The sequence below is a fragment of the Pseudopodoces humilis genome, chromosome 5 (assembly GCF_049639895.1).
Source record: "Pseudopodoces humilis isolate 2021_Gansu_Grassland_sample_001 chromosome 5, ASM4963989v1, whole genome shotgun sequence".
NCBI lineage: Eukaryota > Metazoa > Chordata > Aves > Passeriformes > Paridae > Pseudopodoces > Pseudopodoces humilis.
Window position 1 is genome coordinate 53,428,327 of NC_142204.1, and position 27,671 is coordinate 53,455,997.

Genomic DNA, 27,671 nt, shown 5'->3' on the forward strand with positions numbered 1-27,671 from the left:
ACTACTTATCTTTCATGCTCTCCTCGTGTGAAGCATTATCCTCTGTACTGCTGGCGCTGGGCAGCTGCTCTCTGGCACACCCAAGGTAGTGGTTCACTTCCAGGGTTGTTGTGATGGGCAAAATCTGGCTTCCCCAGGGCCTGCAGCCTAGGAAGCGTGTCGTGTCCATCCCCTCCTTTTTTTATTCCATAGGAACAATGTGAGCTGTAGTTTCAATTTTAGACTGTCTTAGAACTGGCAGCCTTTCCTGCAGACTGACTGGTCCTGGGTGGTGAAAGGTTGGTTGGTGTTATGTGATTCTTGCACCTTGAAAAAGGGCCATTTTGCATGATTTATCTGAAGAACTTCTTGGAGACTGTTAAAAACTTCTGAATTTTTGAAAAGTGACAGTCTTTTAGGCTGGGAACTCACGTGGCTCATCTTTTACAGGAAAAAGATTTATGGTCTTCAAGGTTTGGCTCTTTAATGGCCATTTGTTTTCCTGAAGGAAATACAGAAACAGATCACTTATTACTTTGTCTCAGAAGAAATGTCCCCTTTCTGAACTTGACCATATAAATCTCATCCTGTGATACAGTAAAGACCCTGGGCTTCCTGAATGTCAACTGGAGTTTTCATTTGTTTTCCAAAACAGCAAAACCTCTGGGATGTGTGTACTTTGTAGTACTTTCTTCAAGTCACCTGCTGACTGCATTTACACCAGCTTCTGGAAAAACATGACTTGATCTTACTTCTCATATGTTCAGGCCACCTTATTACTGCAGGGAGCCACCTGAGAAATGTGTTAATGGCCATATGCCAGCATGCTCAGCTCTATAAAAACTGCTGAGATGAACCTGCTCCAACTGCTGAATGCCAGAAACAACTACCCTCTTGTCTACACCAGGAAAACTACAACTTGTTAATTTGCCATTGGCCAGCAGCTGCTCTTGGGCTGGCAATGGAGGAACTGGTAAACGGAGCTTAGGCATATTTAACGCTATAATAAAACATAAATTTGAATTACAGAGCAGACTGGTAATGCTGCCTATTATCAAGGTTGTTTGACACTTCCCATTGTAAGACTATTTTCAGCTACTTACAAGTTTGCCAATTTTTAACAGCTTTCATTAAGATTTCTTTAACTTGGTGTCTGCCTCTTGCCGAATATTCTGTTATTATTGTTTAAAAAGAAAAAACAGCATTTAGCCAGAGAACTCAGCTGTTTCCAAGAAAGAGGACTGAGAAAATACCTTGTTAGTCCTGTTAAATTTAAGTGACCTTTTCTTTTAACAGCTCAGAGGCAGGATTTGGCAACAGAGAGGAGTTGCTGTCACAGATGCTTGTGCCTTTTCTGTGAATATTGACCAAAACAGGTTGATGTGCAAGTTCTCAAAACATTTCAGTTAACAGCAGCTAGCAGATCTTTAATACATGGCAGCTAATTTTCCCATAGAGGTGATGCCTGCAGGCTGTGCAAGTCTGGTCTTCAGAGAGGGGAGACTGGTTCCAACCCAGCCCCAGGAGCCTGGGTCTGTGCGCGGACACGCGGGGACACGCGGTGCCCAACTTCCCTACGGTTCTTGACTGAGCCTAGGCCATATAAAGGATGGCCTTTCATTTAAATGAAATATTTAAATGGGGCAGAATGCAATCGTGTCTGCAAGACAGTTTTTGAGTGCTTTTGGGAGCTCTAAGGTGTGTATAATATATGAAGAGGTCCCTTATAGGTAATAGATGTGTATGCACCTATACACTGTTCACAGTAGCAGTTAGCTTAATTCATTCCTTGTAACTGTCATCTGTTAAGCTACAAATTGCAAGCCAAAAATCAAATTTATTAATAGTGCTTGTCAATATTTTTTTGGTTTTTTTCCAGGATATAATTGCAGAAATCAGATTATTTATCATATAACACTACAGGCAATCAACACTGAAATTACCTTTGCCTTTGTTCAGTAGGTTTCTCACCAGTGACACGTGGCTCTTTAGTTATTCTTTGGTGTTCTATAAAGACTCTGTTGAAGCTGGGTGCTACTCATGCCTGCATGTTACTGCAGGTGCTGGTGAAATTTCAGTCCCTCCCTACAGCATTCACTGACAGTGTCTGAAGGGAAAAAAAAAAAAAAAGGGAAAGCAGGGAAATCTGCCTGCTTTTATCTGTGCTGCCAGTCCACTGCTTACAGTAGCTATGGCCTAGCCATCAAAATGGCCTTATTCATTCAGTCTTCTATTGGCCTACTTACGTTGAAATTGTGGAAACATCTCATGGCTTGTTTTGCAGAGCTCCTAAAACTGGCAGGCTCAGCATCTCTGGGCTGGCACACAAGCATCAATCTTTATCTACTACATATCTACACCTGCAAATGGTGGGACAGCCGAAAGCCTACACCAAAGGGCTCAGAGAATTATGAAATCAATTATGCTACTTATTTTCAGGCAAACTGGATTATGGTGGGGTTCAGCTATCCAAAGACATGAACTTTCAGTTGGTGATAAGGCATGGCTGCAGGAAGACTGTACTTAAATATAAAAATAAAATTTAATTAAAATTCATACCTTCATTATGCACTTCCCAGTGCATAATGATATCAGGCTAAGATACTTTAAACCTAAGGCAATTTTGTTTGTTTGTTTTTTTTTCTTATTGTCTGTTTTATAAAACCACTTTGAGGCTGAAGGTGGATAAGAATCCTTTAATGAGCCATCAAAAAAACCACTTAGCAGAGCTGAATAGCAACTGTGATAGGTGACCTTCCTTTTCTCACAAGTGCTCTATTAGTTCTCATTATCTTGCCCCTAGGTCACTTTTTGTGACCTTTCAAGGTCGTTTCTTTTTTTCCCTCTGAAATAAACTGTGTTTCTTTCCATCTGGAGATGAGCCCATGGCACTTGTTTGGGGAGTATGTCATTCACAGGAGATGCCTACAGAGGAATAACACCTTGTTTGCCATAGCAGAAGTGCTCTTACTGAAGAGGAAGCTGAGGGAGGGGAGCAAGGGCAATGGGAAGTGATGCCCTAAGTGTGTCTGATTCATTTGACATGGGGCAGTAAAATCCTCACCTGTTGCTGAATTCTGCTCCATATTTGAAGCTGATGGTGCCCCCTACCCCACCTTTTCTGGGCATGTTTTGATGCATAGCTGAAATAATCTGTCTCTCCTCTGGCTACCTCTGTGAACTCTGACATAGCTTCAGTTTTTCTCCAAAGTCTATGAAGTCAAGAAATGGCTGTTGAAGATCTCTTTTCTGTCCAGCAACAGTACTGTTCTGGTTTCCAGGTTTGTCTCCATACAGGTGCTGCTTAGTTCTTCCCAACTGTCTGATATCTGGGATTAGAAGCAATTTAATCCTTTTTCCTATGGTGTATTAGCTAAGCTTGTGACATTCAGTGGGTTTACAGCTGCCAAACAAGAGGCTTTTTTAAAAGCCCTTGCATTAATATTGGTTTTATTCCTGTGACTGGTTCTGTGTAACTTGGATCTTTGCAACAATGCTGGTAGGTGGTAGTGATGAATAAATAATCAAATCTATTAGTAAAATGCTGCATTTTGCTCTGATTTACTTGCAGATATTTGAAGTGGATATGAAATCGGGCAGAATTGATGTGGAAGGGGAGGGAGAAAGAGACAGCTTTTTATGGAGGTATCTGTTTCTTTAAAGTATACTGAGATGTTATACTGCAGTATTGTGATCAGGACAGTTTAAGACTGTCCATACTTACGTGTTTTAATAGTAACTTTTTCTGATCCAGTTTTGCTTTAGACATGAAAATGCAGTTTCTAAGGTTTTAACAAGTAAAACAAGAAACCTTGCATGGAAAGAACTAGAAATTAAGTTTCTGGAGACATGTTTTCTTTTTCTAAATGCTGACAAATAACTCCTGCCAAATGCTACATAAAGGAGAAAAAGAAACATATGGCAGTTCAACAGGAGTGAAAAGATGAGCTAATCCAGCATCCAACAAGTCTTTGGATGAGACTATAATAAAATCAACCAGCCTTTATCATGCTTGATAGCACCACTATAATTAGGAGTCTGTCACCAGCTTCATAATGAACTCTTAGCCCTATTTTCAGGGGTTTATAGTCTGGTAGTAAGAGTCACTTTGAGTTGCAGCTTGGCATACTGGACCTCTCTGTGCAGAAGGCTCAAATCTAGCTTGCAGGTTTTAAATAAAGTGACTGTTAAAAGTTGGGGGGCCATGCCAGTGATGAGCAAGTTGTGCTTATAATCTGTCCTGAGTGTTAAGGAGTCTGTGTCTAGGGTGATTTATTTGCTTTTAGCATGAAAAATAAAAATATGCAGTTCAGAATCCTGTTGTGCTCCTACACTGCCTTGTAGGAATCAAGAATGTAAGGAATCAAGATTTTTATTTACTTTTTTTCCCTCCCTTGATTTTATGATCCCTACATCTGCCCTAGCAGAAGCTGCTGCTGCAGGGCTGGGGACTAGCATTTGCTGTACTCTGCCTTAAAAATGTTCTTGTAAGGAAACTCATTCTTTGCAAGTTAGGTTTTCAATCTTAGGGAGAAGTCTGGCAGACAAGGCAAAAATCCAGCCTACTTTCTTCTTTCCCTCCATCCTTGAGGCTTAGTCAGCTGCTGGCAGAGGGACTGGCTGTGCAGAAGATGTCTCCGCTGAGTAGAGATATGCAGTTAATTCTGAATAAAGGGGTCTAAGCTTCAGGAAGTGTCCAATTTTTTTCTGAATGCAGAATGATTGCATATCTAACTACAGGTACTAGAAGCTGAAAGGAGCCCTCTTTAAATCTTATATGTTGTCCTCTCTTCCTTACAGTGTAGGAGTTTCTCAGTACGTCAAGATGTGTAATGTAGCTTTATGAGAATGCTCACAGGAGACAAGGCAGAGCTCTCACAATAGCATCTCCTCTGCAGAACATGGGTCTAGTAATGAAAGGTCAAATATTTGTATGCTAAGGCTGTGGGTTCAGATTACAGCTAGATGCCTAATGAGATTTTCAGAAACATTGAGGCTCCCCTGCAGCCTTGTCTGCCAGACTCTTTAAGAGTCTGGCTTAAAAGAAATAACTAGGCAACCTCAATAACTTGAGCAAAACCTGAGTAGGTCAGTCCTGTCCCAGTATGATTCAACCTTCTGACTTATATGTAAAAGCAAAGGTGAACTGAAGTGTATTCAGTTCACATTTAATATACAGTAAATGTTAACTTTCCCTCCCAAGCACTTCAGGATAGTCTTTGATGTTCATTTGATGAAGGTGAATAGGGTGGGAGAGGACTGATATTCATGAGGTGCTGCAGCAGTCCTAAGGTCAGGCAGCTGAGGGGTGCCTCTGAATCTTGGAGGGGGAAAAAAAAAAGTCTTAAAACCTACACATCTGAGTGCTGGAGACCAGGGAGCAGGGTGTGTCTCATAACCCCTCTAACTCCCTGCCCTACTGCTTCTGCTTGCCAGAGACACTCTGTGCTGCTTTTCTGACAAAGAGACCTCCCCAAAGCTCTACATTTATGAATTAGTAATTCATAAATTAGCAGCTGTAGGTTGGCAGTCTCTTCAGAGGGCTATGCCAGGTTTTGCTCTCTCAAATGAGAGGCTGACCCATAAAGGCTATGCCTGTAAGCTCAAGAGTTGAGAAATCTTGTCCCTTGAAGAGACATCATGCTGTTGGTGGCCATCATGCCTTGTCTGTAGCCGAACCCCATGGGAGCCAGGAAATGCTGCCTCTTGCAGATCCCTTGGCCCCAAGCCCTCGATCCTGCTGTACCCCATTCAAACCCTGCTGGCACTCCTGCTGCTGACTTCTGACCTAGCTGGCCAGGGAGGACAATAGAAAGGAGAATGGTAACATATGTACCTCTATACACACACATTCTTGGCTTCCTCACCTCTATCTGCTGGCAGGCATGTGGTAGGAAGCAGCTGCTCACACAACTAGTTGCATTACACTCTTCATTGGGCCCTGTGCTTTCCAGCAGGAGCCACGGAGCACGGATGTGAAACAAACTGTGACAGCCTTCTGCAGAAAGAAGAGATGGTGTAAAGAGCAAGGGAGACAACGCAGGCAGGGACCTCTGCTTGGTTCTCAGAGTGCAGATGTGCAAGATCCTGGCTTGTGGCGTGAAGGGACCTTTACCACTGGGGTCCCTACTACTGCCTGCTTGGGGTAGACATTACAGGAAAGCACGGAGTGTTCTAGCATTCCTGTAAAGAGAGGCATGTATAACCTCCAAGAGGAACACCGTGGATGAGTGAGTTTCACTCAACCATCTTCAAAAGCCATGAGCCATGTAGTGCATAGGAACTGCTCATGCTAACAGCTTTTATATGGGCACTGAGGACTGGCATCTGAAAGATTAGTACATGAACATGGGGGACCTGTGTGGGTATGGTTTTGATCAGTAGGGAAAAAACAAACTGAGATATTCAATCAAGAATATAAAGCTGATAACAGAAGGAAGCCAATGTACAGTTTCATTGAAAAGAGGGCTTTTTAGAAATTCCATTCATTAGAATATTTTTCAACTCTTTGCTTCATCTTAATTTAGAGAGAAATATGGAAGCATCTTCCAGTTTTTGCTTCACAGCAGAAGCTTGCATAACCCTTCAATTGGCATTTTCAAATTACAGTATAAATTACAAAAGGAAAAGTTGCACTTGATGTGGAAAACACAATCTGTGTCTACAAAGTCTTCTGTTTTAAAATGCTCATTTATACTCTTGTCCAGAAAGTATGACGACTCATCTTACTAGCAGGGCATTTTTTTAAAAATTTGTGTTGTTTAACATTTTTCTGAAAAAACACTCTAAACCAGAGGAATCTTGCAGCCTTGTCTTCCCTTCCCTTCTGCCCACAGCTTCATCACAATTCCTATCCTTTTCCATGCATATCTAATTCAGAAAAAAATATATAGATAAGCATATTTAATACTACCTTTCTTGGAACTTAAGAATTAATTACTTGATGCTTAGCGGTAGCTTCCTCTTCTGCTGCTGAGTAAGGCAATGGCTAATTTCAGAAAAGCCTGTGAAGAAAAAAGATCAACTCTCAAACAGCAAGGATAGACTCTGTATGTTTATCTTCACTAAAACATACCAGCTGTTCCTCTCTGCAAATAAGTTAATTAGGTATTTGACTTTTTCTAACATTTGCTACCAAATACTACTTATAAAAAGCAGTCTTTGCTCTTTCTTTTCATGTGACTCATGGAACAAATGCTTTGAAGAAGCTGCTTTTTCCTTTTTCTCTGTTGCATTAATAGTCAAACTGTCATACTTCAACTATCAAACTATGAGGTTTCATTTTTGACACCCTTCTGGAGCTAGTATTTTTTTTAAAATTACCTACAATGCACTTTGGCATAACAGTTGAGCCATGGAGACCAAACCTTTCCTTTGTTTTTCTTAAAATTCTGAGCTCCATTTTGAAAGCCCTTGGGGTTTTGGCAGTTTCTGCATTTGACAAAACTATAGAGTGAAATAAAAAATAGACAAGAAGGAGGAAAGCAGCAATTTTTCCACCTCTGAGGAAGCTGGATGGCACACCACTGACTCTCCCAGGGGGCAGATGTTTGGGGAGGTAATGCTGGGCCATCATTCCTGGCCCATGTCTGAAGACTAAATGATGCCTATTCACTGTGAATTTTGCCTTGCCAGTAGATGTCTAAAAGTTTTATTATTCCCTCATATTCCAAGTAGCTATTGCTTCTTCTGTTGCTACAATCTCCTAACAGTTACGGAGCTTTAAGTTCCCCATGCCTCTAGTACTTCCCCTCGCTTCAGAAAGAGTCTCTGCTACTCTGGTTCCCTCTTCAGTCTTTTCCAGTCCTTCTGCCTCTCCAGTTGCCTCCTCCTCCATTTCTCAGCTGTTCTTTATGGGTCTTCCAAAGAACAGCAGTCTATATTTGGTGTGATTCTTTCCTGTCTTGTTAGTGCCATTGGTAAGCTTATCATGGAGCAGTTAAGTTGTCTGCACTTAGTAATTTCATTCTGCTGGTTTTTGATTGTAAGGAAAAAGAGACTGTTGACATCTGTCTTCAAGCTCAGGAAGTGGCCATTGAGATACATTTGTCCCCAGCTTATTTGAAAATACTTGTTTTGGCAAAACCAGAAATACCACAGTTATTTTTAGTAGAACCCTTCATTTTCCATAGCTGATGATTTTGGTTTTCCATTTGCTCTGGATAAGATTATTTTTCAAACCTATTATACATTTATAGTTATAGTCATCCATTTAGAAACTGAAACCACAGAGTAGGGAAGCAGAAGAGCTCTGCACATACTCATCATGCTGTGTGGACCAACCATTGTAATGGTGTGTGAGAAACAAGCCTAAACACCACAGTGCTCTGTCCCCAAAACTCTCTCACTGAGTCTAAATCCTTCACAGAACTTACTGCTTTCTGCTCACCAAGTGTGAAGGCTAGGAACCATTTCTGATTAAATGGAATTATTTTTCAGGAAGAGTTTTGCTTGCAAGAAAGGTAGAAGGTTTTTACTTCTGCAGGAAAAAAGAGGAAGCAATGAGAACTGAGCAAAAATGGACACGAAAGCACTGTAGTTGTGGATTGAATCAACACAGCATGTGTGTTTTGGATTTGTGCACACATGGTAATAAAAGCCAGCAAAACTCTTCATGGGATTTTACCGAGAAGAAGTTAATGCAGATGCCAAATCCATTTATCATTTTTTGATTGTGTGCCACTGTCCCTTATGACCTTTTCCAGGCTGTAAGCAGTGAACACTTTCTCCCCCAGTACATACACTTGTTCTGTTTTTAATTGCTTCCTCACCACTCCACTACTTATATGTTTTGTGACACCAGCAGTTTTCCTCTTATAAGGGGCATGGGCCATTGCTTTAAGAAATAGAAGTATTTGGAGAGAGAACAGGAATGGCCCAGAAGCAGTTTAAGGGGATTTTTGGGGGAAATTGTTTACGATAGGATTACTCTGGTTCTACTCCTTTTTCCAATTAATAAATTCTATTTTTTATCTACCCTGTGCTTCCTCCCCACTGCTTCTCCCCCACAACTCTTCCAATTAGAAAGGGTAGGTTCTTCCACTCATATGTTTGTGGTCTACCTGGGAGGAAGCTAGTATAAGGTTAAGTTCTCTCACAGCCTCCTCATGCTGCCCTAGGGAAGGTGTCATGCCTCAGTTGCTCAGTTAATTCAGGTCTTTCCTGTACTTCATTGATTTTGCAGTTGTTCCCTTCCATTACTGTTTGAAGATATAACACATCTTGTGCTGCCAGCATCCCCTAGCTGATGGTGAGAGGTGCTCCCCTTTGGTCATGGAGGTGAACATCTAATTTTGCTTTTATTCTCTCATCCTACAGAAAGACAAGAGTTGACATCAAGAGCTGTTAGGCAGCAAAAAACTCCTCTTCTGACAGCTCTGTCAGCTGGTCAGAATTTGCAGGGATAGTTTGAATAATAGGCCTGCACACACCTGGTTGGTTTTGGCAGACACAGGCAAGGGAGGGAACATCATCTAAACAGCTCTGCTGTAAGCTTTGAAGGCTGGTAATATCCACAGGAGTCTGGACAAGCACTGTGCTGAAGACAGTCTCTTCTCCAGCTGGTGGAACTGAAGCTGGGAGATGATGTCTGGCTACAAGTTGTAACTAGTGCTTGTGACTTCCATTAAGGCAAATCTTTTCTCCAGGTCTGTGGTTGTATATGTTGGGTAAGAACATAGCCGAGGAAGTGTGTACTTCAAACTGAGGGTTGTGTTGTCATGTGCATTCTTAGCTCTGGTATATGGTTATGGGATCCAAGAGGGTTTGTCACAGCTGGTGGCCATAATTTGCTCTCTGAATGTTGAGAGAACACAATATTTTAGAGAAGATGAACACTGACCTCACTTCAGTTTAGACCTTGGTGGGTTGACTACAGCAACCACATGGTTGTGCCTGAAAACAAGACTTGGTACTATGAGAAGCTGATCTACAGAACATCCAACTGATGCTTTCTGGAGAACCTCAAGATAACAACAAATGCAGTCAGCAACAGAGAATTAAGTGAGGGTTAAGGTGTAAAAGGATCTGTTGGTCTTCTTATAGACTAGTTAGACTAAAGTGCTCTTCTGGCATGGTACAAGCATGCATGAATATGGATTCAGAAGAGGAGGCAATTCATTGGTTTGCCAGTCTCTTCTGCCTAGTAACAAGTGCCAGGATGAGAGGAAATGACCTCAGATTGCACCAGAGAAGGTTTAGATTGGATATAGGGCATAATTTATTCACTGAAGGTATGATCAGGTATTGCAACAGGCTGCCCAGGGAAATGATCAGCCCTGGAAGTATTCAAAAGGCATGTAGATGTTGGACTTGTCTATAAAAGTGAGGTTGGGTTAACGGTCATATTTAGTGATTGTAGAGGTTTTTCCCAGCCTTAAAGGTTCTCTGATTCATGAAACATTATGAGCTGGAAAGCCACTATGTGGTGGTACCCACAGAATGAGGAATTTGACAACTTTCTTTATCCTTCATCAGCAAAACCAGAGGAAGAATTTTCAGCTTTTCAGACTTCTTCTCCGTCCCCAGTGAAGCTCGCCACCAATTCAAACTGCTTTTTTGTGGGACAAAATTGTTTGTCTATGTGTGTGAGACAAAAACATACAGACACATATCCTTTGTAATCTTTTAATAGTTTTTCACAGAACTGATCCAGCCTGGGCTTTTTTCCCCCTATTTTTGGCATCCTTTTTGTGAGTTGAGTTGCTTCCATGCAGCACAGCTGATGATGGGCTGTGGGGCAAGGACACATCAGCAACGTAAGCAAAGAGTGCTGCCAGGACCTTGCTGTGAATCTTCAGCCTCATCTGTCTGTTGAGCTGCCTGTATGCCTTTGCTCTAGTGTCTCTGAAATACTGCAAAAGCACTGTCTTGACAAGAGTGGTCACTTCTAGCAGAGCTGTGGAAGGTGTAGGAACCAATCCCTGTGGAAGAGGAGGAAGGACTGAAAATGCCTCCAGTCAGCACTGTGTGCAGAGGATCCCTTCCATGGATCTGTTGCCTGTCCTCTCAGTGCTGTGGTGTAAGAGATAACTGTGCTCTCCTCCAAAGCAGACTGATGAAATCTGTTTCCATTACACAAAGATGCATTGTTCCCTTTAGTGCTGAAGGAACTGAGTTTCCCTTCAGGCCTTAGCTGTAATTTGCCTCTCTTGCTTTCAAAGGTGTCTGTCTATTTTGAAAAAAAAATTCATTTAAGTCTTCATTCTCCTTGCAGCCTGCCTTCAGACTCAGCAACAATAACAAAAAAACATTGAACAAGTGAAACTGCAGGCTTGTTCTTTCCTTGATTCATGGTGGTATCTACCAAGAATGTGGTGGGACTTGGAGTGAGGCTCTCCCAACAGGAGAAAAATGGATCCCCTCTGCAGTACACATATCTCCCAATCAGCTCAAGTGAAAATGAGCTCTTCAAGTATTTTCTTTCTCTCCCAAGTAAACCCATAATTAATTCAGTTCTGATATGTTCTTCTGGCTGTTCTCAGATCTACTTCATCTCTTGCATTATAGTCAGGTAATAAATCCCTTAATTTTGGAGAAACAATTCAGAAGGTTCAATTTTGGTATTTCCTTTGGATCTTCGTTTTCTGTCCAAGTCATGTATTGTCTTTGAAAGTGAGATCAGCATAGGTTTGGTCTCCACAAAAAACGGTTTGAAATGAGACTTGTGATCCAGTGGCTGGCTTTTGGATGGAGTTCTAGGTAGAGGAGCTCATGTAGTTCAGCCTGATGTGTATTTAATAATATCCATGGAATTCCAGTGATTGAAATTTGTGTTGAGAAAGCAGAGTGGGAGCAGCCTTGTCTGTCCCAGCATTGTCTGTCTGATCTCTTGTTGCCTTTTGACACCATCAAAGTTTCTGATTCAAACCTGGGCACCATTAGAGTGAAATTAAATCTCCTGATAACATGTTGGCTTTTCTTAGGAACTGCTTAAAAGCAAGAGGTAGCAGAGAGTGTAGTGGGTGGTTTCTGGTGGTGTGGCACAGCTGTTGCAGGTGCACTGCCTGAACAGCCTGTTTACAAGGCTTCCATTGCAGGGTCTGCACCGTTCCCACCACATAACTGCTGATGCTGCACATGGTTGTGTGCTTTGGATCTGTTTCATGCCTTGCTCTCCAGAGGCAAGTCACTCTAGTTTGTGAAGATACCTCAAAAGAGAGGCAGTTGCTGTCCAATGAGCATGTGTTAGTTGGCTTCACACATGAAAACATTAGCTAGGGTTTTCTTATGCCTGTTGGCAGAAAGGTGTTCTTTTAAAGAAATGCCAATAATAATAAAAGCTACTTCAAATAAGATCTGGGTTTCTTGACTACAAGTGGGAAATTATGTAGATTACCAACCCTGAGAACCCTCTGATACTCCATGTCATGATTAGAGGGTGTACAAGCCTATTTGAGGACTTGGCTTATTTAAACTACTTGAGTTCCATAGTTAAATTACTTCAGGTAATGCTTAACCAGCCATGTTTTCTAACAATGAGGGCTCAGTATGTTACAGAAGATGTAGTTTGTTTGCTGTTTGTGACCTTCTCTCATATTAAAGTAATGCTTGTGACTGGTGACTAGTGACTGGTTTCAAGCCTTTGAAATGGGGGCAGTTTTACTGATTGTATTCCATACTGAAGTTACATGACTAAATACTGAATAGAGGTTTTCCTTTTGCTGTGTGACATGGTCTGATCCGTTGGCCTTGAAATAGATAATTGGAAGCTAAGATGGCAGCATTTTTTAAAAAGAAAGTGCCTCATTTTGAACTCAGTTTAAGAATCTCTTACTCCCTGTGTGTACTCTGCATATGATTTAAACCACATGTCTGGAATACACATGGAAGTTATTTGAAGGCAAGAAGCAAGTCATGTGTATGTGAAATGTAGTGTTGTAGATCTAACCATGGCTGTATATGTATATTTGATATTTTATTTATATACACATATCACTGGATACTAATTCATCTCACTAAGACATACCACAATAGCCTTAAGAACCACTGTGAGAGTGTCATCCCTTGTGGCCCATTTAGCATTTGTGTTAAGAATGCCACCTTCCAGAAATCTGTTTTGGGCTGCTTCTCCCTCTTTGAGTACAGAGAGGTTGAAGTCTCCCTTGAGAGCTAGGGTATGTGGTCTGGAGACTTCCTCGAGTTGTTTACAGAAGACTTCATGAACTTCACTGTGTGGTCTCCAATAACCTCCCATCACAGTGCCACCCTCACTGGTCTCTCTTTTAATGCCAACCCACAGGCATTTACCCAGGCTATTGTCCATCCCATAAATGAGCTCCCACACAATTGAGTGTTCCTTTCATGTAAAGGGCAGCAATTCTGCCTTATTCTGTTTTCTTAGGTGGATCTCTCTCTCATCATTTCTATTGCTCAAGAGAGTTCCCTGGTCACAAAAGCCACATCTCTGCCTGAGATACCAGTGATCATGCAGCCAGACATGTATTGACAGGAATTATGCACTCCTACCTGCACTTTTCCATTTTGCATTTAGAATCAAGGAGTGCATTGCCTCGACTCCAGCCTTTACCCATAGAGCTCTGCAGCTCTTCAGTTCCAGATCTAGCATGGCAATATCACCACTGCCCACATGTATGAGAAGCAAGGGGTAATAGTTGTAGCTATAGGATAGTGAGCTTCAGTTTTTCATCATCCCAAATTCGGCACCCCACAAATAAACTATCTCCCATGACAGCATCTTGCATCAGTAGATGCATGCCTTTGAGCCCTACAGAAGGGAATCTCCAGCCACTGTTACCCAGCCCCTCTTTATGGTGTTCATACTTCATTAAGGCCTTGTGGACCTTGAAACCCCACTTGATGGTGTTTGCTCCTCATCCCAGGCTATTATATGATAGAACCAGAATCTCTTCAGACCCGAGGGCAGAGAAAGAGTGTCTGTCCTGCCCCAGAAGTCCCAAGCTACAAGCTGCTTAGGAGTCTACGTCCACCACACAACTTCCCTCCTTCTTCGCATCTTTTGTAAGACCACAAAGACTCTGCTTATCTCCTGTTTGCCCTCTGCTTTCTTCCTCCCAGCCCTTAGGTGAGTGCCCAGTGCCCCATGGTGCTGCACTTCTCTGGGAGAGACCATGGACGAGGTGGGGGCAAGCACCTCCCTCTGGGCTGCGGCTGCTGATTTGCTACAGTGCTATTATTTCCAGCCACTGCTGCAGATCCAGAACCTGCTAATTCAGGTGAGAAGGATGAAGTGCATAACAGCCCTGGGCATCTTGTAGAGGAGAGAAAGGAAATGAATTCCTGAGGATTCCCTGCAGCACAATGTTTTACCACAGTCTCACTGGGACAGGAGGATGTGGTGTAGCTCTCCAGCAAAGGGGGCTGGAGGGATCCTGAGAGGAGAACCCTACTGGGTAGCCAAGCTTGACTTTTCATAAATAGTGTTTTAAAAGACTGGTTCTAACAAGAGTGAGAAAATATTTCTTGCTTTCTTGTCTCCAGGCACCCTATTAGCAGGTTTGGTGCAGTCAAGATCTCAGTTTCAAGAGTATAAAAAACTGTAGGGTTGCTTTTTTCGTTTTGTTTGTGTTTTTCCTACAGGGTGTAGTGATAACTTTCCTGGAATCTTTTTTTTTCTAATTTTTTCCAAACCTCAGTGTCAAAAAGAAACACATTATCCATATTTGATAAGTCACTTTTGCCATTAATGTCTACCTTTGAGATAACTTTTTAAGCCACTTGAGTATTCTCGCATGAAAGTCAATAGTTTTTTCTGTTGGTATTGGGTGTTTTTTTAATTTGTGGAGTGCCTTTTTTTCATTCAAATACATGTTTCAGCCTCATCAGAATATTAATAAGTAGGTTTTTATGCATAAGTATTTATTTCCAGACCCAATTTGCAGCTGTTATGGTTTGTTGGATCAGCGATTTCATTTTTAATGAAAATTGTAAGGAGGTTTTGATTATGAAATGCAATGTCTTGAAAAGAGCTATTAAGTTTCAAGGTATCAATACCTGCTTTTTAAAAAACTTGCTTTTAAAACTTCATATGTTTTAAACATATGTTTAATAAACAACATGTTTAATTTATCCATGGTACCTCTAATTTTAAAAGTCTGGATGACAGAAGGCTTCCATCCCCTTAACAATTTGGAAAATAAATAACTTTTGGGTCTAATTTAGACTCACAAAAGGAAGTAATAATCTAGAACAACATGTAGGATGATTATTCAGGTCTCTTTGTGTTCCAAAAAGCCCTTTAGAAGGTTTTGGGAATCATTTTAAAAGCCAGTGATCCCTCAGCATGGTGGGTGGATGTGATTCTTTTAGCATAGGAGATGGCATTACCCAAAATCACACAGTCCAACTTCCCACTAGAAGTTCAGCCCTTCCCCCGAGGTTTCATGCTTGGGCCAATCCTCCCACATTAGTTCTTCTGAAGCTGGTGGGGAAGGGGCAGAAGACTTATTTGGCCCTGCATAGGTTAAAAAGCCCTGTGCAACACTTCAGAGGAAGGCACAGGAACAGTGTGGCTATTTGTGTGCCCACAAATGTGGCGAGACAGTGGTTTACATTTTGCTGACAAATGACTTGGTTTTGATCCAACTTAAGTTGGAAACAAAATTGTAAGCTCTGAGTGAGCTGGATCCTACAGCTGTTCACCACATCTGGGCTTTTGTAAGGCTCCCACCCCCAAGCTGCTCCCATAGCAAGGCCCTGCGCATTCTCCTTAGACAGCAGAATCCAGTCGAAAACTGCCTTCATGTTTGCCAGGGGTTTGTTGGCCAGGACTGGCCTGTCTGAGAGAAAAACATTCCTGGAAGATGTCTGGAGAGCTCATCGCTGCGCCTTTCTGCTTGTTTGTCAGTGCTGAGGACTGGGGAAGCCATTTTGCAGCGCACAGAGCAGTCTGTGCTCTACCCCATCTTTGGCTGTGCCGGGAAGATGAAGATGAGAGAATTGGAAGGAGAATGATCAACCTCCACTGAACCATTGAGGTTTTCCTGATTTGGGTGGTGCAGTTAAAAAGGACATCATAGGTTTGCCTCAGGTACTGTAATACATGTTTTATTAGACCTTTCTTATCTTGGTCAGCAATGCTTGGTTCTGGCATCCTCTCAGCCACCTTCTCCTACTGACTCCTACTGCCCAAAGGGGTGGTGCTAGCCCCATTCTTCCCTTTATCCCCTCTGCAGATTACCTGTCTGCACAGTGAGCCAGCTCAGCTATTGCACAGCCAAACCGCACCAAAGAAAAGAAAACGAGGTTTTTGCTAGATTAGTGAGTCAATTGAGTTTACTTCTGAGGGCCAGCCACAAGGAGGATGTGAGACTGCACAGTGCAGGCTAAGGATCAGAGGATGTCCCCCTGTCTGGTGGTGTGGATCATCTGGGCCAGCTGACTCAGAGCTGTGCCCAAAGCATTCCTTCTTGGGTATCCACCAAGATGCAAACTTAGAGAAACCCCTCCTGTAGAAAGACCACACTGATCTCTTTGTGCCTCTCTCGTGTGTTTTTCAATGTGGGCTCTTTGAGGAATATGCTTTACTTTTATGCAATTCTGTTGAAAGAGGCAGTCAAGCACAAGAGGACAAATTGGTTTAGAAAACAAATTTCATTTATCCCAATGCTCATAAAAGCATTTGTCTTATAACCTGTAAAAATGAATGGATGCTAGAGAAGCTATTCCTATTTCCTAGTCATGCTGAGTGTAGCCACTGTCAGCACAGGTGATCCCTCACCCTCAAATATTGAAGCTGAGGCTGTGGCAAGTACCATTCTTCAGCTCAGTAATTCTGCATCTCAATGTTACAGCTTCCACAAGTCACTGACTGGTGTAAATGCCCATCTCTTGCAGTAAAATGGATTTTTTAAAAACATTCTTTTACCTCATTTAGTTAATTAAACTCAATAAAACCTTGAAAAATTATTTCAGGGAAAATGTAAGTCTGCTGTATCACTATGGGAGAAGAAAAAATGAAGGTGTATCACTTTGGGGATGTGGTAGTTTATTTCTTTGGTAGAATCTCCTGAACATAGTTCACAGAGGCAATGTTTGAAACTCCAGTAGGGTTGCATGTTATTCTAATGCTGTACAGCAGCTCCATCTGAATGCCTGAAAACCTTTCCTGATATTTTATGGGAAAGATGCTAAATTCTGCGGCAGTGTTAACCGTGTGCTGCTGAACAATTAGACGAAACAATTCTAGTCCTCACCTGGCAATGAAAAAAAAGCTTGAATTGTGCATATTTACAGGGTGTTTTGTTAATCATCCTTCTTTTCTAGCACAGATTAAAGACCTAGCCAGCCCCTTGCAAGCGGCAGGAAGCATTTGTTGGCTAACTGTGGCAGGAGTTAATGAATACTTGGTCTCCTGCAGACACTGCTGTATAAAGAGATAACAAGAGGGAGCACCAAGCATACCACCTTGCCTATCTTCTTACAGTAACTCAGCCAGCTGGTGATTAAAGCCATCTAGTTTTAGAGGGCACAAAGAGAAATGCTCTGGAATTTCACGCTGAATTGATTTAAGAAGTTACTGTTCCAGCTGTCAGCTATGTTCGTTTAGCAGGGATGGTTGAAGGAAATGAAAGTCGACTTCCCCCTCATCGCAGTTCACAGCCCAATATTACCATATTTGTGCTGAAATATGCTGGCCATCCTTTTCCAGAGATTGCAGCCTCCAGCAGACAGGTAGGATTGACAGTATCGGGTGGCATCTGCCACCAGGCATTAACTACTTGGACTCATATTTCCACTACATTATGTTAGGGCTAGGAGACTGGTGTTTGTGGTACCTCACTAAAACTTCACCAAAATTATACAGATTATATATCCACAACAACAGAGAGCATGCTGCTTACCGGAAATTGTAACCTACAGCAGATGCAATTGCCTCTGGAGGCAAACGCACATGTGCATGTCTGGCCACACTGTCATGGACTTCCCTCACAACTTTAGGAAGGACAAGGGCATATTTTAGCTCACCTCTTGAAAGAGCCTTTGCAGTACTTTCTTTTATTTTGAAGGAGGACATCTGAGATTTTGTTTTTCTTTCCTTTTGTTATAGTATGCTGTGTTGCCTGTTTCAAGCCCTGTTTCAAAACTGGGCTTTCTGGTGAGGTTAACCTTTCATCACATGTAAAGCAGGGGTTAAATCACTTGTATTATTGAAGGTTTTCTTCTGCTTATTCACAGAAGTGGAGGGAGGGGAAGGCTTTGCTGTCAGGTCCATAAAATAAATTCAGGTCAGACAGGTTTTGAAGCTTCTAGAAAACTAGAGGAATGTGTTGCTGTTAAAGGACTAGTTTCACTGGAATTCTGCATGGACTGCTGTCAGTAATTAAGGTTTTTTCCTTCTGTGGGGTCTGATCCCTGGGAATGAACTGAAATAATTTTGCAGGCTAGATACCATTTGTCTTGATGACTGGCAATTAAGACAAAGTTATGGAGGTGACAACTGCCTGCCAAAACTCCTTTATAACTATGTGGTTTGTCAGTTTACTGTGAGGTTACTTACGGTTTTCTCCTTCGTATTTCCTACTACTGTGATAAATTCAGGATATTCATTCATCGAAAATGTTGAAATATCTACTCTATCATTATCTTAATAACTTGGGTCAATGCAGCATGTGTGCACTGCTACAGACCAGTCCTACCTTCCTTACAGCTGTCTGTCAGAGTGCACGGCACTGACCCTCAGAAAATGCTGGGCAATTCAAAAAGACTTTATTTCCATGCAATTTGTCTCTCTGAAATGGTTCTTGCTTTCTGCACTGTCACCCACTGTGTACAGCTAAGTGGATAAACATGAAATTGCTGTGCACATCAATATGATGCACATGCCAGAATGTGTCATGGATAATCTGAAATTACCGGCAGACATTTATCTGCCCTTTCTCTGTTTGTTTGTGTGTTTGTTTATGGATTTCTGTGCTTATACATTTTTGGGCTACAGGTATTATATAAGTTAGAGTTTTTCATAAACAGATCTAATGCAATATATTAATTCTGCTTGGAATAGCTTCTCCTCCCTTCATTATATCATCATGTAATGATAACAAATTTTCTAACAAGTCAAATAAATGTTTTTAAAATTCTCATTTGGAAAGATGTCTCTGCAGGTGCCATATTTTCTTTAAAACTGTCAGTTTGCCAGCATGAAGTAAAATTGAGAAAGCAAAAGAATGCATTTTTAAAGGTTGAGCCATAGAAAATAATACTTCAAGAATAATGTCATTTTAATAACCTTCATTCTTAGAAGAATTTAATCTTGTAGTTATTTGCTATTGCTGTGTGATTGTGTGATTTTTATTTTTTTTTATTTTTTATGAGGTAAGCATGGAGACCTTACCAATCTTTGCTTTATGTTCATCAGTTACAGATAATATCACTTGCTCCATACTGATAATAGGCTAAGGAATAAAAGACTTGATCCTAGCACTAGTAAACTGAAAAGTACTCTGGTGAGAACTGAATGTTACTGCATTCCTTTTCTGCTCTTGGCAGAAAGCATGACAGTGATTTACATGCATTTTTTTCCTCACATTTCTTTTGCTGGTGGCCATTAATGCTGTTACATCCATTATCATGTTTCAATCAGTGTGCCTTCCTGAGAGAAGGTTCTTCACACAGTAGTATATTTAAATATGATTCTGGTCAAGGCAGGACTGTATTTTTTCTGTTGAGCTTATGGCTGAATATGTTGAATTATTGAGTTTATTGGATACTTTCTGAATCTAGTAAATAATTTGGTTATCTGACCTACAAATAAAAGCAAACTCCTAAAAGAAGAACTTTTATGCTCATACTGCTTTCAAATAGCAAAAGTCACTTTGAAATAATTTCTCTTTCTAAGATGGTTTTAAGAAACAAGTTATTGTGCACAACAAATACATAGATTCTCTAACACCCCTTTTCTCTAAAGGTGCCTATGCAAATCTGACCACTGCTTTCAAGGGGAACATTTTTGAATATTGTGTATATGACTTTGAAATCCAAACATTTTGAGCATGTGGCAGGGTAACAGCATAATTCTCTGACCATCTTTGCACTTTATGTGCAGAGTCTGCAGTACTAATCATAAATATGTGAAGACAAGTAATTAATCCTTGCTCTTACTAGAGCTGACTTTTGTGTTTGCTTCCCAAGGAAACTACCTAGACACATTTGATGTTTAAGAATTGCTTGTAAACATGTAAAAAGCTATTACTATGCAAATTTGCTATCCACAGCCTTTCCATTTTGCTGATTTCTTGTGCTCTCTGAGGACTATAGCTATCGTTAAAGTGCTGCAAACCATGGTTGAAACGTGAGGCTTAGCTTTCAACCCAAGACTTGGCTGAGCTCTTCACAGGTGTGTGAAGGCAGCCACATCATGTAATACAGACATTTTGTTAGGTAATCAGTTGACCAGATACATCATTACTTAAAAATTCATTGTAGAGAAAAATCTCTTCTGATTCTAATCTGTGGTTCAGCTGTGATACTAAACTTAAAATCAAGCAAATGTGTATATATATTTAGATGACTGACTTCTGAATGCAGGCCAGACAGAAGCAATTTGCACATTGAATTGTGGCAAGCTCACAGTGTAGAATTTTAATCAATGAGACATTTTAGCTCATCTCCATGTATTATTTATACTTGAAGACTAATATCAGATTAAAGTATGGCAAATTTGCTCTTCCTAGAGGAGAGTTTGGAGAGAGTAAAGACTCAGTGTGATGAGGCTAGACATAGTGAGGACAGTATGCTCCATTAAACTGTTAATCAAACTGGCTGTTTATGACAAGAGGTATCTCTGTTACCACCTTTGTAGTATAAACCAAAATACTGGCACTCTTCCACATGCCAGTATGTTCTCATGTTAAAATTGAATCCCAGAAACAAGATTACTGCTAGGCCTTCGGTGCTTAGCTTTATGGAAATTAATTACTTTGTTGCTGTAATTTGTGAGGTTAAATGAGTGTTGTGTGGAATAGCTGGCTGTTGTTCTCTGTTACTAGTGTCAGACAACTTTGCTTACAGGCACCACCTTTTAGAGAATTTTGGTGAAAATATCACAAATTACCTCACAACATAGTGTATTCAAATTCCAAAACAAATAGGTATTTTGCAACTGCAGAATGTGGCTGTCTTCTTGAAAGTACCAGAACTACATCCTTTAACCATCATGTGTGTATAAGTATCATACATAATTCCCAGTATTTTTAGTACTTTTTATATGAAACTTACTGTTCACCTTTTCTAATCTTAACCAACAAATATGAATTAAAATATCCTGTAATAAGAAGGAATTCTTATGTACTAAAAAGAAATACGTGTTCATTAAAGGAACATTGAGATCACTGGAAACTTCAAAGATGAATTTGAGGCAGAGAATGATTGACTTGTATTAATAGGGAAGAAAACTTTATTCCCAGCTGGAGAGGAAACAGGACTGGCAGAAAATCTTAGAAGCATTTGTTAATAACAGAACAATCTTGTCTTTGGGGTTCTGTTAGATGAATTAAAATCAGCTTCCTTTCTCTTAATTTGCTGAATTAACAATAAAAGATTAACAGTATTGTGACAGAATTCTAAGAGTTCTGACTTGATCAGTCCTTTGTAAGTGCATAAACTTTATTTTGGCCAGTGTTTAACAAGTAACTCATTACAAAAAAGTAATTCAAGATGATGAAGTGAGTTTTGCTCATAAAAAATTTCAACTGCACTATTTAAATACATTCCGTACATTTTTCTCCCCAGTGTTTGGCAAGGGAGAAGAGCTGCCATGGCTGTTCTCTTTTTGAGAGTGCCTAGAAATTTCCTAATTATAAGTCCAGAAAAGCACCAGAAGGATGAGTAGCTTCTCAAAAATTTCCAAAAGTTTTGAGGAAACCTGAGATCTCCGGCTATTTCAGATATTCTTCAAAGAGAAGCAGTTATAAATATGGAATGCAGAAACCATGTGTATGTTTTGGCAAGTAGAAAACCTTGTCGGGTTTTTTTTGTGTTTATCACAGTAAATATTTAATAATCATCAATAAATCACTTAAGCTGATGGTGAACTTAAAGCATCATCAGGGTTTCAGCTTCAAACATGTCATGTACAATACTTGAAGCCCAGAGCGCATATGTGTGGAATTGCCAATGAATCTTGTCTCAGTAGTTCAACTGACGCTGTTTCTTATTCAGATCATAGCCTGCACAACTGGTAGCGTGCCCCATGAAAGAAATTATTGTAATTGTCATAATAAAAATAATTTACCACACTGCTTTTTTTTTTATAGTCAGCAGTCCATAATGATTTGTTTTATTGCCTTATAAGATGTTTAAGTCAAACACACATATTTGAAATGTAAATAAGAATTTTTAGGGGCTCAGTATGCATTGAGATAATTTTTTTAAACTGAATTAGTACTTTACATACTGTTCCCTTGGGATTTAGAAAGACAGTAATTACATAGTAAACATACACGCATTATTGTAATCACTTGTTGCAGTTTCACAGTGTCCATGAAGATATGTCACTTCTTGCTGAAGTATTAGGGTAATTTAAGTTTTGGGTTTTTAAGTCTACTACCCATCGCAATGGTTAAGCTCCACTGTAGAAAAGAAGGTAGTTTGAGAAATGGCATTGGGTTAACTGTCTCTGTTAAATAGGTAGCGGATGCTTAGCTTGGTGTGCCAAGCAAGCTAGATGGTAGCTTGGTGCTGCTGGCCCAGGAGTTTGTAGTAGGGTTTAAATAGCTTATTTAAGGTGGGGCTTTTTTCCTCCCCTGTGTGGTCTAAAAGCAATTGCTTCTTAGAGTTCCCTTCTGTGAATATCATCTCCAGGCCAGGATGCCATAAATGCTTGCTCAGGAGACTAAGAGCAAGACAGCACATACATGGTCAAACATCCAAAACTAGACAGAAAAGAATAAGGAAAGAGAAACACATTGCATCTCCCTTAATCACATCTTGTGGGAGTTAAATCATATATCATCATTTAATCTCACAATGGAAATGCAAAATATTTAAGAGACAGTGTGAGAATACTGTAGTTTTGAAGGATAGACTCATATTCAATGATATTTTTTTTTAAATTAAATAAATCAATTAATCAAATTCCCCTGAAAGCAATCTAAATTGAACACTCCACATGCCTGTTCTGTATTTAAGTATCCATTTTTCTTTCAAAATTCAGTTTGTGATTCAGTTTGACCAGAGGGATGGAGCACCTCTCCTGAGGAAATGCTGAGAGAATTAGGATTGTTCAACCTGGAAAAGAGAAGGCTTCAGGGTGACCTAGTTGCGTCCTTCCAGTAGCCAAAGTGAGCTGACAGGAAAGATGGGGCAAGTCTATTTACAACGGCATTTGGTGACAGCACAAGGGGAAATGTGATGAAAATTGATGGAAAAAGGAAAGTAGGTTTAATAGATATTAGGAGAAAATTCTTTACAGTGAGAGTGGAAAGGCATAGGAGCTGGGAAGCTGTGGATGCCCATAGAAGCTGTGGATGCCCCATCTCTGACAGTGTTCAAGGCCAGCTTGGATGGAGCTCTAAGCAACCTGGTCTAGTGGAAGGTGTCCCTGCCCATGGCAGGTGGGTTGGAGCTAGAGGTCCCCTTCCAACCCAAAACAGTCTAGGATTCTAGGATTCTGATGAGTTCTTTTTAACTTTCAACTTGTGACACAGATTGTAGCTGCATGGAGAGCTACTCTCTGCACATCTGAAATCAGGTGACCTTGCAGTTTTTAATGTTGCGAGATGGTGTTTGCCCTTGATCATACCCTTCTGCATCTTTTTTGCATATTCAACCGCTAAGCTGTTTAGTCTCCTTTCTAAGGGTTAGTTGATACAAATCTTACAGCTCTTATTGCCCATGTACATGTTTTAATTCTGTGGCCTTTTTCAGAACATGTGGATATTTTGAGTTTTTCAATATTTTGAGAAGGAGCAAGGTAATTATGTAGGTTCTAGTTAATTTGTTTTGCTGGTAGATCCTAAGGTGCCCCTCTAATTCTGCTTTTGTCTTCTGCAAATTTGCGCTGGCCTGATTGTTCTGGAGTAAATCTGTGGAAACTACTCCCTGTCATTGTATCCTAATCCTGTTTCTAACAACTTTTCACGTCAAAGGCAAGAATTGATCTTCCCAAAGCATCTTGAAGGGATGACTTTAATGCCCACCTGCCCCAAGGGACTCTAAAAGGAGATGCCTGTTTATGTCTCCACCCATATAACATGGGGTAACTGCACAGAGAGCAGTTCTTCCCTCCTCCCGTTTTGGCTTAGGAAGTTTGGGAACAGTTACCATGGCTTGACAGAAATTTGGGGCAGTTATACAAGAGAGTAGGAGAATCTACCTGCCTGGAGTACAGGCCTGACCCTGTTTATCAGTAGGAAGCCATATCTGTATCTTCTGTATCAGACCACACAAAAGCAAGCTCTTTTCTCCAAAACTGAACGTGGATTGCCTGCTATTTAGGGTAAGATACAGACAGCTGCAGAGAAAAATAGACTGCATTTTTCAGTTTGGAAAATGTGGTTATGTCCTTTAACTGGACTTTGCAAGGGTGTGACTGTTTAAGTGCTATTGCAGTACAGGAGGCAAGAACATACCTGGCTAGTTTGTATGCTGTGTTTCAGATCCAGAAAATAGTTCTGTCCCACATCTGACAAGTTTGTGTGGTACTGACTCCTCCAGTATTTGAATTTTGAAAATTCAAGATGATTAGTATATTGTGAAATAGTAAGAATAATTTACAATAATACTTGAAATTAAGGCTTCATTATTCTACATAACCAAACAGTTAATGAGTTTTCCAAATTAAGAAAGTATCTACAGGTATTCTTATGGTAATTTAGATGTAGTTCTCACTTGAAAAAGATGGATTTGGATTTAAAACCATGGTTCAGATCTGCCTCAGGATTTATTGTGGGCATCATGAAAACAAAGGCAGAATGCTCTCTGCTTGTCTTTTAACAATTCCTCTGCCAAGAAAATGATGAAAAACTGGATACACTTTTGAAACTTTCATTAGGAATACTTAATAATTATTGTCTTAAAGCTATTGGTAGTTGAACACTTTTTGTTGCTTTTTAGTCTTGTAGAATTATCAGTGGTAGTGCCTTTAAAAATTCACATTTACTTGGGAACAAACCAGATTGAGAAAAATGCTATTGTCAAGCAACTCAGGACAATTAAAATCTCAGTTTGAGAAGTGATATTTAATTACTTACTGCCTAGACAAGCTTGTAAAACAAATTTAATTACGTGCATCAGACAAGCTGGTGGCCTTCACTTAAAATCCTGTGTACGTAGGATGACCTGTGTGTCTGGCCTGAGACTGAACAGAGAAAAAAATAAAAGCACAAGTTTTCTCCTGCATGTCACCACAGAGCAGCTGTGCTCTATACCTCCCTGGGGAAGCAAATGCATTTGCTGTCTGCCCCACAGTCATGGTGGAGAAACCAAAAGAGAAATTTAACCGAGGTAGAGGTTGAGATGAGTCAAAGGGCTTCTGACCACAGGAATACTGAGTTCTGTGCACTGGGTGAATAGATACGCTATGCTCTATCTGCCAGATACATCAAAAAAGTAGTTACTAGCAGCTTTATTTTTATGCTGTTGTACAAAGAGAAGCCTGCTGTTGAATTACGGTGATGAGGATGGATAGTTTAACTGCTGATGGGTTCTCATGGCAAGGAACTACATTTAGGTCTACACGTGTCTTTGTAGGAGGGAGTGGGTTGTTCATTTGTTTACTTCCATGCTACGGGATTGCATTGCAATCTGTAAATAAACGTTTGCTCGGGAGGAACGTCTGTAAGGCATACCTACAGTGTGCTTGTCCAGAGCTTGCTGTGGAATTGGACTGTAGGTGAGGAGAGGGTGGTTTGAAAAGATCAAAGTAGACATTTTTTAGGGTGTAAAGAAAGAAAGTGCATCGTGGGAAATCTTTGTGTACAGAAGTGGAATGAAAACTTTGCAATGAATGCCAAAACATAAACAAGGTCACCAGATAGTGGTCTGGGAATGGGAGAAGGGATTATGTTGTTGCAGATGCAGAGCCAGCAGTTGAGGTTGGAAATGTGCATCATGTGGTTTTTGCCTTTGCTTTTTACCAAAGTCCTGATTCAGATCTCCTGTGTAAGGCTCTGTCTCCCAGACTTGAGCAGATGCCATGGGATGAGCTGCAGCATTTGCCCCTCCCTGGCAACAGCTTTGCTCTTGTGTGGGAAATGGAGCCCACTAGCCAGGGCTGCTAAAAGCACATTCCTGCTCCTTGGCTGCTTCACTTTGCAGGCTGGTGTGGAAATTAAAACAGTGTTTTATGTTACAGTGTGCCACTTTATTATAAGTGCTTCCCAACCTCATTTTATATTGAATTGAAATATAGACCTTATGATTTTATTTTGGCATTAAATTAGCCAGCGATATATACGTCTTGCCTGAAAGATGAGCAGCTACCTATCAATGTTGTAGATGTTTTCTTGTCCTTGTAACTGAATTCCAGGAATATATGCACTGTGAGAAAGAGATACAACCTTGTAGAGTTAGTGTTGCTACTCCTAGCATATCCATTATGTACATGTACACACACAGGAAAAAATACATACAAAGAGATATGTATGAATCTAGGAAACTGCAGGTTTTCCTTATAATTGTGTATTGTATGTTTCTGTCCTTATATGCATGTGTTCCCTATAAAATACAAGTTCCTTTTCCCCTGTATTAAACAGCTTGACCAAAACTTCTTATCCATCACTACGGAAGATAAACATACATATTATAGATAAACCAAATTGAATAATAAAATGGTGCTCCTCAGGGGAAAGCTGGGAAATTTTATAGATCATCTGCTGCAGGTGTTGCTCCTTTTTAGCAGGAGGCAAGGATAACTGTGGTGTTACCTAGTGAGGGTAAATAACAAACATTTTTCAAGAATCACACATGGCAGTCCATTGTTATAGCTGAAAGTTGTTCTCAGTATGTCCTGTCCTCTGCATAATATTGTCATGCCTGTTGATCCTCCCTCTTTATATTGGTTCTACTTTAAATGAGCTCTGAAAAAAAACTTCCTGTCAGGTCTGGGAAATATAATGCAACACCTTAATTTTCTGTATTACAAAATGTTCTGAAATGCTTTCAGAGGGATCCCAGTTTGTGCATTGAGTCAGTTGGAGTAATTAGGGCGTGATGCAATTGTTTCTTTATGGGCCTGAAGCCATCCCAAGAACCACAAAGGTTGATTTCTTCCTTGTGAAAGGTTGCTTTAACCCTTGGCCAGGTGGGTGTCATGGTTTTTGTTCAAACACTTCGAGTTCTGAGACAAATGGAATCACAAGGCCTGAAGTTACTCTACTCACAGGACTGCAGGTTAACATGTGACTCTAAATATTTAGGAAGACCAAACATTGTTTAAGGAATGTGATTTTGGTTGGGGTTTTTTTTTGCTACAGAATGATAAAAAAACATTCACAGTATTCTTGATGAATTAGAATCTGAAATTATTTATTTTGGCCAGCTTAATATGCTGTTATCTTCCATTTTCCTTCTGGAAAATTTTGGCCTTTTCACTGGTTCAATTCCTTGAGGAGCATTATTTTGGACTGCTGAGAAGAAGAGCAAAGATCTCAAAGCTATTTTCTCTCAGACAGTAAAAGGAAGTCACTTATAAATTTGATGATTTGTGCTATATGCTTCTTCTTGTTATGATTACAGTAATTCTGCATTTTAAGAGAATTAAATAAGCTGTGTTC

General features: G+C 40.4%; 1 protein-coding gene across 6 annotated transcripts in view; it reads left to right on the forward strand.

The window, feature by feature from the left end:
• The window catches only part of PLXNB2 (plexin B2), a 249,058-nt gene that overhangs the window by 39,510 nt on the left and 181,877 nt on the right, over positions 1-27,671 (forward strand). The window contains exon 3 of one of the 6 annotated variants that reach the window (XM_088054880.1): positions 15,806-15,988. The exons of the other annotated variants lie outside the window; for them this stretch is intronic. The gene's annotated coding sequence lies outside the window, so the exon portion shown is untranslated. The remainder of the gene's footprint in view (positions 1-15,805; positions 15,989-27,671) is intronic. 6 annotated transcript variants of the gene reach the window in all.